Consider the following 14,138-nt stretch of genomic DNA (forward strand, 5'->3'; position numbering starts at 1 on the left):
AAAAAGGTGAGAGAACAGTAAAAACAGAAACAATAATAAAGCAAAGGTGGGTTGTGAGAAAATAGAAGAAGAGAAGAGAGAAAAGAAGAATAGAAGAAGAGAAGAGAGAGAATAGAAGAAGAGAAGAGAGGGGTTTTAAGTAGTCTTGACTGAATGGTACATTTAATCTCCATTATGATTCTTCTGTCAATCTAAGTAACAGAGAGAGACTCTGTAAAAGAAAAGATGTTTAAGAATACAGCATTGCAGTGGCAACACACATGCCATTGTAAACTATGTGTGTATTCAGAAAGGTAACCCAAGGTAAAGGAAGATAAAAGTTTTTAGAGGAAAAAGTGAGGAGGATTACATATGTGTCTTGAAATAATTATCATTGGCTGCAAGGATCAATAACAAGGATGATGCCAGTCTGAGGTTGGACAGAGAATTGCTAGACAGATGTCCTTGCAGAAGTATTTTTTTTTTTGTATGAAATTGTGATGACCTTTATGTAAGGTGAGATTTTATAGAGTCGTTTTCATTAACAGACAAATAAGCATAAAACCCTCTCTTTATGGCCTTCCCTGAGTCTATTTGTCAGGGGTTTCTTAACATGAGTGACTTTATTTCAATTCTGACAACATTCACATTTCAAATAAATATTTAAATGATTTTTCAAAAATTACTTTTGATGGCTGCACATTTCCCTGAGCTTGAACTGCATAGATTCCCAGGATTTATAGAGGGTACAACTGTTCAATGAGGATGTTGGGCCATGATCTCTAAGGGCCCTTAGGGTCCTCACTGACACTTTAGGAAGAGTTTCTTAATGCTGCCTTGGGTTTTAGAAGCATTCATTCTTTTTTCTCCAGAGAATAAACAGCTGAACAGAATATGATGGTCTTCTCTTTCCCAGTCCATTGGAACATGGATTTCATTCTCTCCCTTATGTAAATACCTCTTATGACAAGGTCCTTACCATGCATACAAAACTCCACATGACCTGGCCCCTGCATATCTCTTATATCTTAGTTCCTACCACCATTGCCCTCATTCATTCTGTCTTATACATAATAGTCATCTTGCTGTTCCCCGAAGATACCAAATGTGTTTCTATTCCAGGGCTGCTCCACTTGCTGATTCTTTTCCATGGAATCCTCCCTACTCAGATATTCCCATGCCTTCCTTCCTCTCACTTTTTGCTTAGTTTCATGCTACGTGATACTTTTTTTTTTTTTTTTTTTTAGAGGGAGTTTCGATCTCGTCACCTAGGCTGGAGTACGATAGCACAATCTTGGCTCACTGCAACCTCTGCCTCCTAGGTTCAAGCAATTCTCCTGGCTCAGCCTCCCGAGTAGCTGGGATTACCAGCACCTGTCACCACACTCAGCTAATTTTTGTATTTTTAGTAGAGATGGGGTTTCACCACATTGGCCAGGCTGGTCTTGAACTCCTGACTTCAGGTGATCCGCCCACCTCGGCCTCACAAAGTGATGGGATTACAGGTGTGAGCCACCGTGCCTGGTCTACATGACACTTCTTAAGAGGGACGTTCCATGACAAAACCTATTTAAAATTGCATCTCCATCTCTATCCCCTGGTTTATTTGTCATCATAGATAACAATACTGACATTTTATTGAGTGTTCTGTATTTATTCATATATTTACTTCTCCTTACTCTCCTTCAACAAAGCACCAAGGGGAAATTACCTTGTCTTGCTTGTGGCTGTATTTCCAGTGCACAAAATGATGCTTAATAAGTATTTGTTGACTGTATAAAGAATGAACAAATGATGAGACTTATTGCTCAATCACTTTGGCAGAATCTCAAGGAACATAACCCAATATAAGACAATGTAAGAAATAAAAGAATTGTAGGCATCTAAGCTCTTGAGAGATTTCAGACTAATGGAGTGGGGAGTTTGGGGGAAGGAAAGATAGATGTAGACTCAGAATCTCTGTGGCATGCTTACAGTTTGACCTGAGTTCAAAATGATGTGGGTGCCTCCCCAACTGAGAAATACTACTGTCATCTACCATTTATCTATTGCTTTACAGTGTACACACTAGAGTGTTTCTACACGCTCTTTCTTTGATGATGTATGTGAAAATTGATATGAAAAGCTGAACTTACAAAATAGACCAATTAAAGGGTGATTGTTTGCATTACAAAAGAATTCTTTGTGGTATAAAAGGATTAGCTGTGGGGTTTCTTTAAATAGCATCTCCCCTAGTGCATTAAAGTGTTTATTTATAGATCATTAACTACTTGACCAAGATGCTGCAGGGTAGAGTAGCTTAAAGACAACTAACTGGTCAGGAGGCCCTACCAGTGGAAGATCAATTAAGCTGGAAGACAAAGTGCCTTTGAAATAGTACTTTAAGTCAATGGGATAGAAGATTCAATTACCTAAATTTGTTTCATCTGGGTGGGGAGTGCATGCATTGAGTGAACAGCACACCTGTGTGTTCTCATTCACATTGAACCAACGCGAGTGTGTTCTCCAGTCTATCTGCCTAAACTCTGATATGTCTAGGGTCATAGCTATGTTTGGCCTCCTTTTGGTTGTGCTTTAATTAAGAGGTAAAATTATTAAAGTAGCAGATGTTTCTAGCCCGAGGACCTGTACCCGGTTATATCAAGCAGATGGTCCCAAGCAAGACAACATCATTTAATGAAGAAGCATTTGCAATTCATGAGCATTCATGATGTCCATTTCTCTCCCTCTCCAATGTTCTGCTTGTCAGGGGTCCCATTGTGTGGCCTGGGAGCATGATGAATTAGGCAAACCCCTTCTGGTTTGAGACATACTCTTGCACTGATGAAAATTAAAAGTATTATCTCCCAGAAGATCAAGAGATTCAGTTCTCTAGAGTGGAGACTTTTGCCCTCCCTCCCATCAGCCTGGTGATAAGGCTGAAAGTCATCATCTGTGTCACCGGCATTTCCCAGTAGGTGACTTGGCTCTGAAGACCCAGAGTTGTGAAAAAACTTACTTGCTCCTCCATTTGATTCCTGCGTCATTCACCTTGGGATCATTTTGATCCTTTGCCAGGAGGACTGGCAGGTTGAGGCTCAGGGAAGACCTTTATATTTGCAGGCAAAATATTCCGGCCGGATACCAGCAGGTTAGATTCCACTTTTGATGTCCAGTGTGACCCAGGGCAAATAACACACACACACGCACACACGCACACACACACGTCTCTGAATCAGTGTCTTCATTTTTATGTATTCAATAAATAGTCATTGAGAGTCTACTCTGGGCAAGTCAACTGAGTAAAAAGGGGGATAATAAAATTTACCCTCATCTTGCAACAGGACAGTGAGAATCAAATGAGATAATTGAAAGGATGCTATTTAAAATAGTCATTAAGTTAATGCAGGAGTCGATAGTAATACGAGACCAGGATATTACGCCATGAACGATGACCAATGAGAGAAAAACACCTTGGTCATAGGCACATGGAATAAAGCCAGAGAACAACAAAAATGATGGGTTTTACATTCATAGATTGGATTCTATGTTGATTCCTTTTTAAAACTTGCATCTGTAAATGACAGCCAACATTTTATTGAAAAAATCTGAGGTGCTGTAAATTCAACTTTTTGTGTGAATATCAAGCAGATTGCCCAAAAGAAAATCCAGGGTAGGGTTGGCCTGGAGCTGTGATGACTTCGTAGGTGCGTTGTCTTCCTCTGTCCTTCTAGCAGCCCTTCTAGCACCTTTGCACACCTCCTAGAGCCCACAACCTTCTCTGACTTCTGAGTTCTCAGTCTCCTGGCACTTTCACAGCACCTTTTGGGCAAATGATGGTGATTAAATACTTCTTTCGGGAATGCCCTGGTTAGGAGATGTATCATTCCCTTCTCCACTCCAAAGGCTTCTGTGCCTAATATCTGTTGACTGGGAGCTGAGAAACCATCAGACGAACTCATTCATTCTGAGGCATAAATAAGTAGCATGATTTGGCTTCGGTACAAGGAGCTCATTGCTTTGTTTCCTTAACTCTCACATGGCTCTAATGTATAATGTGCCATTGACTTAATAAGAACTCCTCAAGAAAAAAATGTTTGATTCATGAAATGTGTAATCAATCGTAGGCATATCCCAATTTAAAAAGTTTTAATATAAAAAAAGTATTTTTATCAAAGAAAAATAGTACAAAGGATCAAAGATTTTCACGAAACCTAAGGGTGGCAGTGTAGTGTTCTGCACCGTTTTATGTTACCTGACTTTACTACATTTCATCCCTGTGAAGTAAATTAAGGGGGAAGGGAAGAGGGAGCAAGTGATGATGGCACAAAGATTTTAGAATTCATTTTAGAAACTTTGGGAGTCTTCATTCATACAACTGTAAAAATAATAGCAACCTTAGAGTGGTTGTGAGAATTAAACGTAATAACAAAGGATGGTTGTGAAAATTAAATAAGGTGATTGACATAAAGTACCCAGCACATGACATGTGCTGAGTAAATATTACTTTCTTTCAATCCTCTCCTTCTTGTTATTTTGTTCATAGTGATTGGCAGCTAGCACAGGAAAGATGGAGTAGAATACGTAATTCATATAAATCAGGTGGAGTATGAAGCAGTTATTAAAAATGTTCATTGACGATGAGATAAGAGAAATCAGAAGAAGGTAGGGTGCAGTGATGAAAAGGTCAGCACAACCTTGCATGCAAGTGACAGAAATCTAGCCCAAAGTATCTTAAATGAGGTAGATAATTTATTAGCAATTACATTACAAATGTAAATGGAATATCCAAGAAAGATCTGGCATCAGGTACATATGGTAACAGAGCCGGTAACAACAGTGTCAGGACTCTCTCTCTCTCTTCATATCCTGGAAATTGTTGCCTCTGCCTGGTAACCTTCTCAGATGGCTTCCTGCCATAGATCTGCAAGATGACCTCCAGCAGCCACCAGTCCATATGTTCCTTAGAGCACATGAACCCTGAGAAGGAGGACCAGCCTTTCTCATAGCTCCTATATAAGCCAGGCTCTGGGGAGGACTCTCCTCCTGGATCACGTGTTCATCTCCAGACCAATGGGGGGGGACTGGACAACTGATTGGTCAGGTGTAGGTCATGTGTTCACTTCTGTGGTAGTGAGCATGACGTGAGTCTCACTAAAACACATGGATGAGGAACAAGGGAGTGGTTTCCTGAGGCAAGGCTGCTGGTCAGACAAATCCTATTTGCACTGCAGTTTATACTTGAGTAAAGATGGTGGCTTGATCCCACACATTTAACTCTTTATGTGTGGATGCACACAAGTCTCAATGTTTAAAAATTATCAAATCTATTTAAAAATAAAGAAAATTTTGGGCCAGACATGGTAGCTCATGACTGTAATCCCAGCACCTTGGGAGGTCGAGGTGATGTGGAAGGGAGGTGGAGAAGTGCTGGGTAGAAGAGGGCATGAAGGGCTCCACTCCTGGGCCTGTGACCACAGACCTGGGTGAGGACAGGCACTCCTGCCTTCGCACCCAAATGTTGCATTTCCCAAGACCACCCTGGCCTGCCTCGCCCCCATCCTCTGCCTATAAAAGCCCCGGAGACCCCAGCAGACATGCACATAAGCAGCTGGACGTCGAGAGGAATGCACCGATAGGCACCAGCCCACTGGCAGGCCACCGACTGGCAGAAGCAGAATGATGCGGAGTTTGGCTGGGGCAGTTGGAGGAGAGCCCAGGCCGCTGAGCAGTCCAACTCCAGGGGAAAACCTCCCCACTCTATCCCACTTCTGCCTTCCCCCATCTGCTGAGAGCTACCTCCACTCAATAAAACTCTGTACTCATTCTCCAAGCCCGGGTGTGATCCAGTTCTTCCAGTACACCAAGGCGAGAACCCAGGATACAGAAAGTTCTCTGTCCTTGCAACAGGATAGAGGGTCTAACTGAGCTGGTTAACACAAATCACCTACAGATGGCAAAACTAAAAGAGCACATGGTAACACATGCCCACTGAGGCTTTGGGAGCTGTAAACATCCACTCTTAGACACTGCCGTGGGGTCAAAACCCCACAACCTTCCCGTCTGTATGCTCCCCTAGAGGTTTGAGCAGCGGGGCACTGAAGAAGCAAGCCACTCCTGCTGTCGCACACCCTGCGAGGGAGATAAGGGAACTTTTCCCATTTCAGAGGCAGGTGGATTCCCTGAGCCCAGGAGTTCAAGACCAGCCTGGGCAACATGTCTCTGCAAAAAAATAAAAATAAAGAAAGAAATAAAAATAACGAAAAATGTGTATCCACGTTAGTACATGACCTCACACTAGACACTAGACGCTCTGAGTTGCATGTGTTCAATATACAAGCAATGCGTTCAATATACATTAGGAGAACATTTAAACTAATATATATTTCCTGTGTGAAAAAGAATAGCTCATTTAGGAAATAATTGCCTTTCTCAATCATTAAAAAGTCAGGAAACAACAGGTGCTGGAGAAGATGTGGAGAAATAGGAACACTTTTACACTGTTGGTGGGAGTGTAAACTAGTTCAACCATTGTGGAAAACAGTATGGCGATTCCTCAAGGATCTAGAAGTAGAAATACCATATGACCCAGCCATCGCATTACTGGGTATATACCCAAATGATTATAAATCATGCTGCTATAAAGACACATGCACACGTATGTTTACTGTGGCATTATTCACAATAGCAAAGACTTGGAATCAACCCAAATGTCCATCAGTGACAGACTAGATAAAGAAAATGTGGCACATATACACCATGAAATACTATGCAGCCATAAAAAAGGATGAGTTCGTGTCATTTGCAGGGACATGGGTGCAGCTGGAAACCATCATTCTCAGCAAACTTTCGCAAGAACAGAAAACCAAACAGCGCACGTTCTCACTCATAGGTGGGAACTGAACAATGAGATCACTTGGACATGGGAAGGGGAACATCACACACCGGGACCTCTTATGGGGAGGGGGGAGGGGGGAGGGATGGCATTGGGAGTTGTAACTGATATAAATGACAAGCTGATGGGTGCTGACGAGTTAATGGGTGCAGCACACCAACATGGCACATGTATACATATGTAACAAATCTGCACGTTGTGCACATGTACCCTAGAACTTAAAGTATAATAAAAAACAAAACAAAACAAAAAGAAATAATTGCCTTTCTGATCTAAAGCATCCTTTGATATTTCTTAATTTAGATCAGAAAGGGATAATGGAGAGGGTGGGTATTGGGCCCTGTGGTCATGGAGGGATGGGCTGGGGTGCACATGCTACCTACACCTCTAGGAAAAGCATCTCATGTTGGAGGTCACACAGTGGGAAGTGCTCTGTGATGCATACTCCCAGGGTGGTCCTGGCTGGCATAAAGCAGGAGAGCTGCCACAGATGTGCCCCAATAAAGAGGCATGGCAGTGAACCATCAGCTCACTGGCTACATATCTTCCAATTGCCACAACAAATATGAAAGAGGAGTTCTGTGAAGAAAGGACTAAGCTCCCTTATTCTTCCTGCTGCTTGGTCTTGAATCTGACAAAGTCATGCTAGAGTAAATTTAAGCCTTTATGTTCTCAGAATGATAAAATATTAAGATGGTAACTATGCAATTTCTGAGAAAAATCTATCTCTACTCCAAATACTAGATCAACCTCCTTTGAAAGTTGGGAGAAAACATATAAATCATAGCCATTGGAAAAGCTATAGCTTCAAGAAAATAACCAATATGAGGATAAAACAATGCTCTGTCTTTCAACTGGTATTTTTATGAGACTTAAGGTGATATTGCAGCTATAAAAAGTGCATTATGAAGAGAAAACAATGTGAGATTGCATGAGGATGAAACCATCGTCAAATTTCAAAAACAGAGGCAGTAAACAATGTTTTGATTTGTGCTGAACATCATCAAAATTAGAACACATAAAAATGATGAGAAAATAGATAAATGTTACGATGAACTGATCTAGGAAAGTTTATCTATATATTTTTTCCAAAGTAAGGAATTATCCAATTCAGAAGGCTTGGTACAATACAAATTTTATATGTAGGCTTCTTGAGCAGATAAGCGGGCCTGGCTGATAATGGAAAACTAGGAGCTGTCTCAGGCTTGGATGGAATATTAAATAATTCTATGAATGACACAGAGGAAACTTTGAAGCACTCTTGGACCAGAAGTGGTTGGACTCTAATTCATCAGTATTAGCCAACCCTGATGGCCAGACTGAATTCTGAGATGCAGGCTTGGATTTCAGATACCCCACTGACCAAGTGAGAATCTAGTTGTCATATTTCCTCAGGGCACTAGATCAGTGGGTACTAGCTAATTTCCCATAGCTGATCCATAGCAAAATTTTCACCCATGCAATAAACTCCTTTGGCTTCACATTAGCGTCCAGGGCCCTGGGCTACACTGGGTCATAGGTGTGATGCAACGAACTGGGACATCATTAGCCCCATTTCTGCGGCCTTTACCGTCAGAACCATTCCTGTAGTCATCTGATTTCTTCCCAGCCCATAGGTAAAAAGATTCAAAAAGAAGTTAAGTTTTTCTTCCTGAGATATCTCTGTTAACTCAGAATTTTCTAAATTAAGTAAAAATGATACTAGGAATTTTGTTTTTTCTTAATGTGAAATCAGATTTTCACATTTTAACTGGATTAAAACAAAAATGAAGTATCAAAATACATTGCAATGTGAAATATAGACTCGAAATGGAAAGATTTGTATCAGGAAAACAATTGTGTATGGTACAGTATCATTAAATAACATTAAATAACATTTTGAGTTGTGTTAGTAATTTTCAAATAGATCTTCCTCCCTTTTTAGATGTCAATGCAAAGTTGTCGTCTGTCCTTTTTGGGAGACTGTCATATATTCTGAAATTATGTTCTTGTTACTTTTAAGTTTCTCTTTTTAAACAAAGTGATAGTGATGGTAGAAGATTACTTTCAAAAAGTTCTATCTTGGCAAAATAAGGCAACTGTGGCAACAATTGTTTCTAGTAGATTCAGTAACACTTCTCTGCCTTTTCTGTTTACCTTCTCATTAAGTATCTGGCAGGCTTTGAAGGACCATGGCCAAGATGCTCTTTCCTAGGTTCTGGATAATCAGGATTTTTTTTTTTTTTTTTTTTTGATGGAGTCTTGCTCTGCTGCCCAGGCTGGAATGCAGTGGCGTGATCTCAGCCACTGCAACCTCTACCTCGTGGGTTCAAGTGATTCTTCTGCCTCAGCCTCCCAAGTAGCTGGGACTACAGACATGTGCCACCACACCTGGCTAATTTTTGTATTTTTAGTAGAGAGGGGTTTCATCATCTTGGCCAGGCTGGTCTCGAACTCCTGACCTTGTGATCTGCCTGCCTCAGCCTCCCAAAGTGCTGGGATTACAGGCATGAGCCACCGTGTGCAGCCAATCAGGGCTTTTAATCTGATGAAAGAAAATATTTTCCTTGTGGGAGCTGCTGCTCTTTTTCCTTTCTTATTTCAGACTCCCATGTATGTGTCTGAATTCTTGTGTATGTATTTATATAATTATTTCTAATATTATATTTTTTAAATTCTAGAACCTCCACGTTGACCTTTTATTATTGTCATTTCTTTTTTTACTGAAATGATGATTGCTTCGTTCATGAGTATATTTTTATTTATTTCCTATAGCATAATTATAATGATGGTTTAATACCTTAATTCAAACTCTCCATTTTTTTTTTTCTTGAGAGTGGGTCACATTTTCATTTTTATGAATTTGTCATATAGTTTTGAAATGTAGCCTGGACATTATAAATGTATTCTGGAAACTCTGGACTCCTTTATATTCTTCTTAAGATGACTGATTTTTGTTTGTTTTAGTGGGCAATTGATTTGATTAGACTAAAACTGAAAATTATGTTTCTTGGGCAGCAGCTTGAATTTCAGTTCAGTTATTTTACTCTTACCTAAGCTGCTTGGGGCCTGTGCCACACATGTATAGGGAGGGGATTAGCCAGAAATTTGATCTAAGTATATATACAGGATTTGGGACTCCCTCTATGGCTCTGTCCTTTCTAAGTCTCCCTCCTCACTGTCCAGGGCTTGTGGTCACCTCGAACTCTTTCTAATAGTTCTTTGTACCAGAAAAATCGGCAAGTTTTCCATTAAAGCTTCAGCCAACCCCATATGGTAAAGATTAGGGCCTGCCCTCAGCCTAAAAGTTGTGAAAATGTGAAATACCCAGTGCTGTTCCCATTTATCAAGTGTCAGGGCCCTTCTAGTACATGCCTACTTTTGGTTTCTCTCCAATGCCTTTAAGTAGTTGGACAAATTAAAAAAAAAAAAAGTTTTAAATATCAAATTTTAAAAGTTTGTTCAGAGTTTTTAGTTGTCATTTGCAGGAGGGCTAGTCCAACAAGAACTAACTCAGCCATACCAGAAATGGAAACCATTCCTGCAATTACATCATGTGCAGAATCAGTGTTTTCAGTTTCAAGCAACAAAGCTCATTTTAGCAAATTCAAGCAGGATATAAATATATTGAACAATATCAATGTATGAGCTTGCTAGAGCTGCCATAATAAAATACCACAGAATGAGTGACTCAAACACTAGACATTTATTTTCTCACAATGACGGAGGTCAGAAGTAGAGGATCAAGGTGTCAGCAGATGCAGTGTTTTCTCTGGCATCTCTTCTTGGCTTGTAGAAGGCTACCTTCTTGCTTTATTCTCACATCGCCTTTTCTCTGTGTGTGGGCATCCCTGGTGTTTCTTTCTCTTTTTACAAGGACACCAGTCAGGCTGGAGTAGGTCCCTACCCTAACAGCCTCATTTTACTTTAATGGCTTCTTTAAAGGCCTTGTCACCAAATACAATCACTTTCTGAGATACTGGGGGTTAGGGCTTCAACATGAATTTTGGGAGGTACACAGTTAGCCCGTAACAATCAAGTATCTCTCACCCATTCTCCAAGAGGGCAAGAAAATAAGGCCATGGAGACAGTTACAACTACCAGTTTAAGCCATCTGAGAGTTTCCATGGAGACGGGGTTACTACCACAACTAAGCATAGAGACCTCAACTTGATACTTAAATCTGGGCATTGGTTACAACCTTTAAAGCCAATGTAGCCTCTGAAAGTTAGATGTTGTGTTCACTACGTGCACCAGAAATTGCTCTCAATTGGTGCCTGTGACTTTGCATCATGAAGTCTCAAAGTCTTTTGGAAATAAATCTTATTGGTGATGCTTAAGTCACATATCTATGCCCTAGCCATATGGGAATCTGGGAGAGTAAACTTCTGACTTTTACCTAGAGGAGTGAGACTAAAAAAATGCAGTTGTCCCCAGATTTAAGAAAGTAGTACCTAGTTTCTGGGCGGCCAAGTAAAACAAAAAAATATTATGCCTCATGGATCAATTGCATAAGAACAAACCCAGTTTTCATTTTTATTTACTTACAAAGTTTTTGGGTGTTATGAAAGTTTTATTATTCGGATAGTTCTTCTGAATGGATGAAAACAGTAAAAGAAAATTCTGCAAATAGTTCCATGCTAAAAAATATAAAGATTTTAAGGAAATGGGTGATTTTTAAAGGAACTAAACTAAACTAAACTAAACTTAGTTACTAAACTTGACTGAGGAAGAAGAAACCTAAATTAAAAATAAAAAAAACACCCTGAGAAAAATTTTAAACATTTGTCAAAGAACCATCTTATTCCTAAAATACTAGGCTAAGAGGGCATTAGAGATCAGTTCTTTGACCTTCAAGGAATAGAAAATTCTTGCAATATTTAATGTGCTCCAGAGCATAGATAAAAATAGCAAGCTTTCCAGCTCATTTTGTTAAGTCAGCTTAAACACGTGTGTCAGTCTGCTTCCCAGCAGGCAACAGATGTCACGCTCACGTTAGGCAATAAACTTATGGGAAGGGTGTGGAAATGCCAGCTGGGTAGTGCAGTCCTATTACCAACCCAAGCTTGAAGGGGTAGGGGAAAGTTTCCTTCAGAACCTGGAAGGAAGGCCTGACAGCAGCTGCGATATTTACTCCTGGGACTCAGACAGCTTTTGTTGACCTTGCAGAGAAGGGGCTGGGAGAATAAATGCTCCAGTTTCATTCTCCTTCCACCCTGAAATTTTCTTCCCGAATTTCTCATTGGTCAAACCCAACCAGAAGCCACAGGTCAATGGAATCACTGATGAGGTTACCAAGCAAAAGAGCTCACTGCCCTGTGCACTAGAAGCCAGCGCTATGACACTGGGGTTTGGAGACAAGAAAACCTTTTTATTGTAGGAAGACCAACAAGGAGACAGCAGGCCAGCTCAAATCTGTCTCCATGTGCTGGCTTTGTGGCAGTACTTTTATTAGCCAAGGTTTAATAGGTGGATTCTGGGGTTAGCAGGTGATTGGTGGAAGGAAAGGGGAGGTCTGGAATGTCCTCAAGTACACACTGTTATCCCTTCATGCCTCCTCATGGATCACATGTGCAAATTCAGGGGGCATCAATATGAAACATGCAGTGGAAATTTAGGCTGTGAGGTCAGCAAGCTTGTTCTGCACAGAATCCAGTCAGCCATATTGGTTCCAGCCAATTTCAGCCAGTTTTGTTATCTCATAAGCAAGGAAGTTTCAGCATTTCAGCAAGTTTTGTTTTTGTTTTTCTTATCTGCTGTCCTGCAAACTGAAGAATTTCTGTTCGTCTTTTGTGTCTTTAACTCTTTGGGACACTAGTTTCAATGCGGTTCATGGCAGTCAGCCTCCTAGGGCAGAAAGGGGATTAAGAAAGGTAGGGGATGGAGCTCTGCGGGAGTAAACCAAAGTCATATGGCACTCCATGAAACCACAATACCTGAATAAAACTGGAAAAGAATACCACAAAGTACACACATGGAGAGCAATCGAAGCTGTGAATGTAGATCCAAAATTATTGAAACAAAATATTAGCAAACAGAATTCAGAATTTTATTATAATACTATTAGTAAGTAATGATTTTGTGTTAAATGGGATGTGTTTCCAATTCCATTTAATTTTCTTTTAAAAACTAATTATTACAGGTACATAATAGTTATATATTTTATGGGGTACGTATGATACAGGCATACAATAAGCAACGATCACATCAAGGAAATTGGGGTATCCATCACCTCAAGCCTTTATCTTGGGTTGGGATCATTCCAATTCCACTTTTTATTTTAAAATATACGATAAATTATTGATAACTACAGTAATCCTGTTGTGCTACCAAACACTAGATTTTATTCATTGCATCTGTGTTGTTGTACCCATTAACCATCCCCACTTTATCCCCTGCTCCCTGCTACCCTTCCCAACCTCTGCTAACAATCTCTGGGTTTTCTTAGGACCCTTGTTTTACGTTCTTCATGTTTTAAGTAACATTCCCACTCTTTCCTGTCCTCCTCACTCTCTGCTCCCTGGTGACATGCTTAATTGGTAAGTGTCAAAGAGGATGCTAGGTCTGCTGGATCTCTTTTGGAACCAGCCTTTCCTCAGGGTGTAAGTTTCCTTTGCTTCTCCATGGAGCATTGCACCTGGGAAGGCCCATAGGCTTTAGGCTGGACCTGTGACCAGAGGAGAAAATGCTTGATTCCCAGGGCAAAGAATTAGCAAGTCCGTGTGGCTGCACATCTAGGCTGTGTCATTCAATCCCCCTTTTATCAATAATCAAGCTAATATTGATTTGGCACTTATGTCTTTTTTTTTTTTTTTCGTTTTGAATTTGGGAGGAGAAGAATGAACAGTGTTAATTTCTTGGCTGTAACCAATAGATACCAATTCCACTTACCTCTAATCCCTCTTTCTCCAGTATATAAGAAAAACAAATTACTCAACAATACCTGTTAAAGCACAGCAAGGAAGGCTTTATTCAGGAACATTGCAATAGAAATAGGGACCACTACAGTGGAATTTTGCAGTGGCAGAGAGAGAGTGGGCTCAACTCCAAATACAGCATGGGCAAGTGGGATTTATAACCAAGAAGCAGAGTCAGTGGGTGGAAAGTTACTAAGAGGAACATCAGGGGGAAGAAGGATTCTGGATAAACTGACGTAAGAGCATTTTTGCTCGACACAGACCAAGGTGACCAGATATCACCTGGGTGTTAGTGGAGGAGGAGGAATCTGGTAAGATATTGAGGGTGATCAGGTATTGAAGATGAGTACTTCCTGTTAAACTGACTTAGCAGAGTTCTTTGCCATGAC

The sequence above is a fragment of the Rhinopithecus roxellana genome, chromosome 19 (assembly GCF_007565055.1).
Source record: "Rhinopithecus roxellana isolate Shanxi Qingling chromosome 19, ASM756505v1, whole genome shotgun sequence".
In the NCBI taxonomy this organism is placed as follows: Eukaryota; Metazoa; Chordata; class Mammalia; order Primates; family Cercopithecidae; genus Rhinopithecus; species Rhinopithecus roxellana.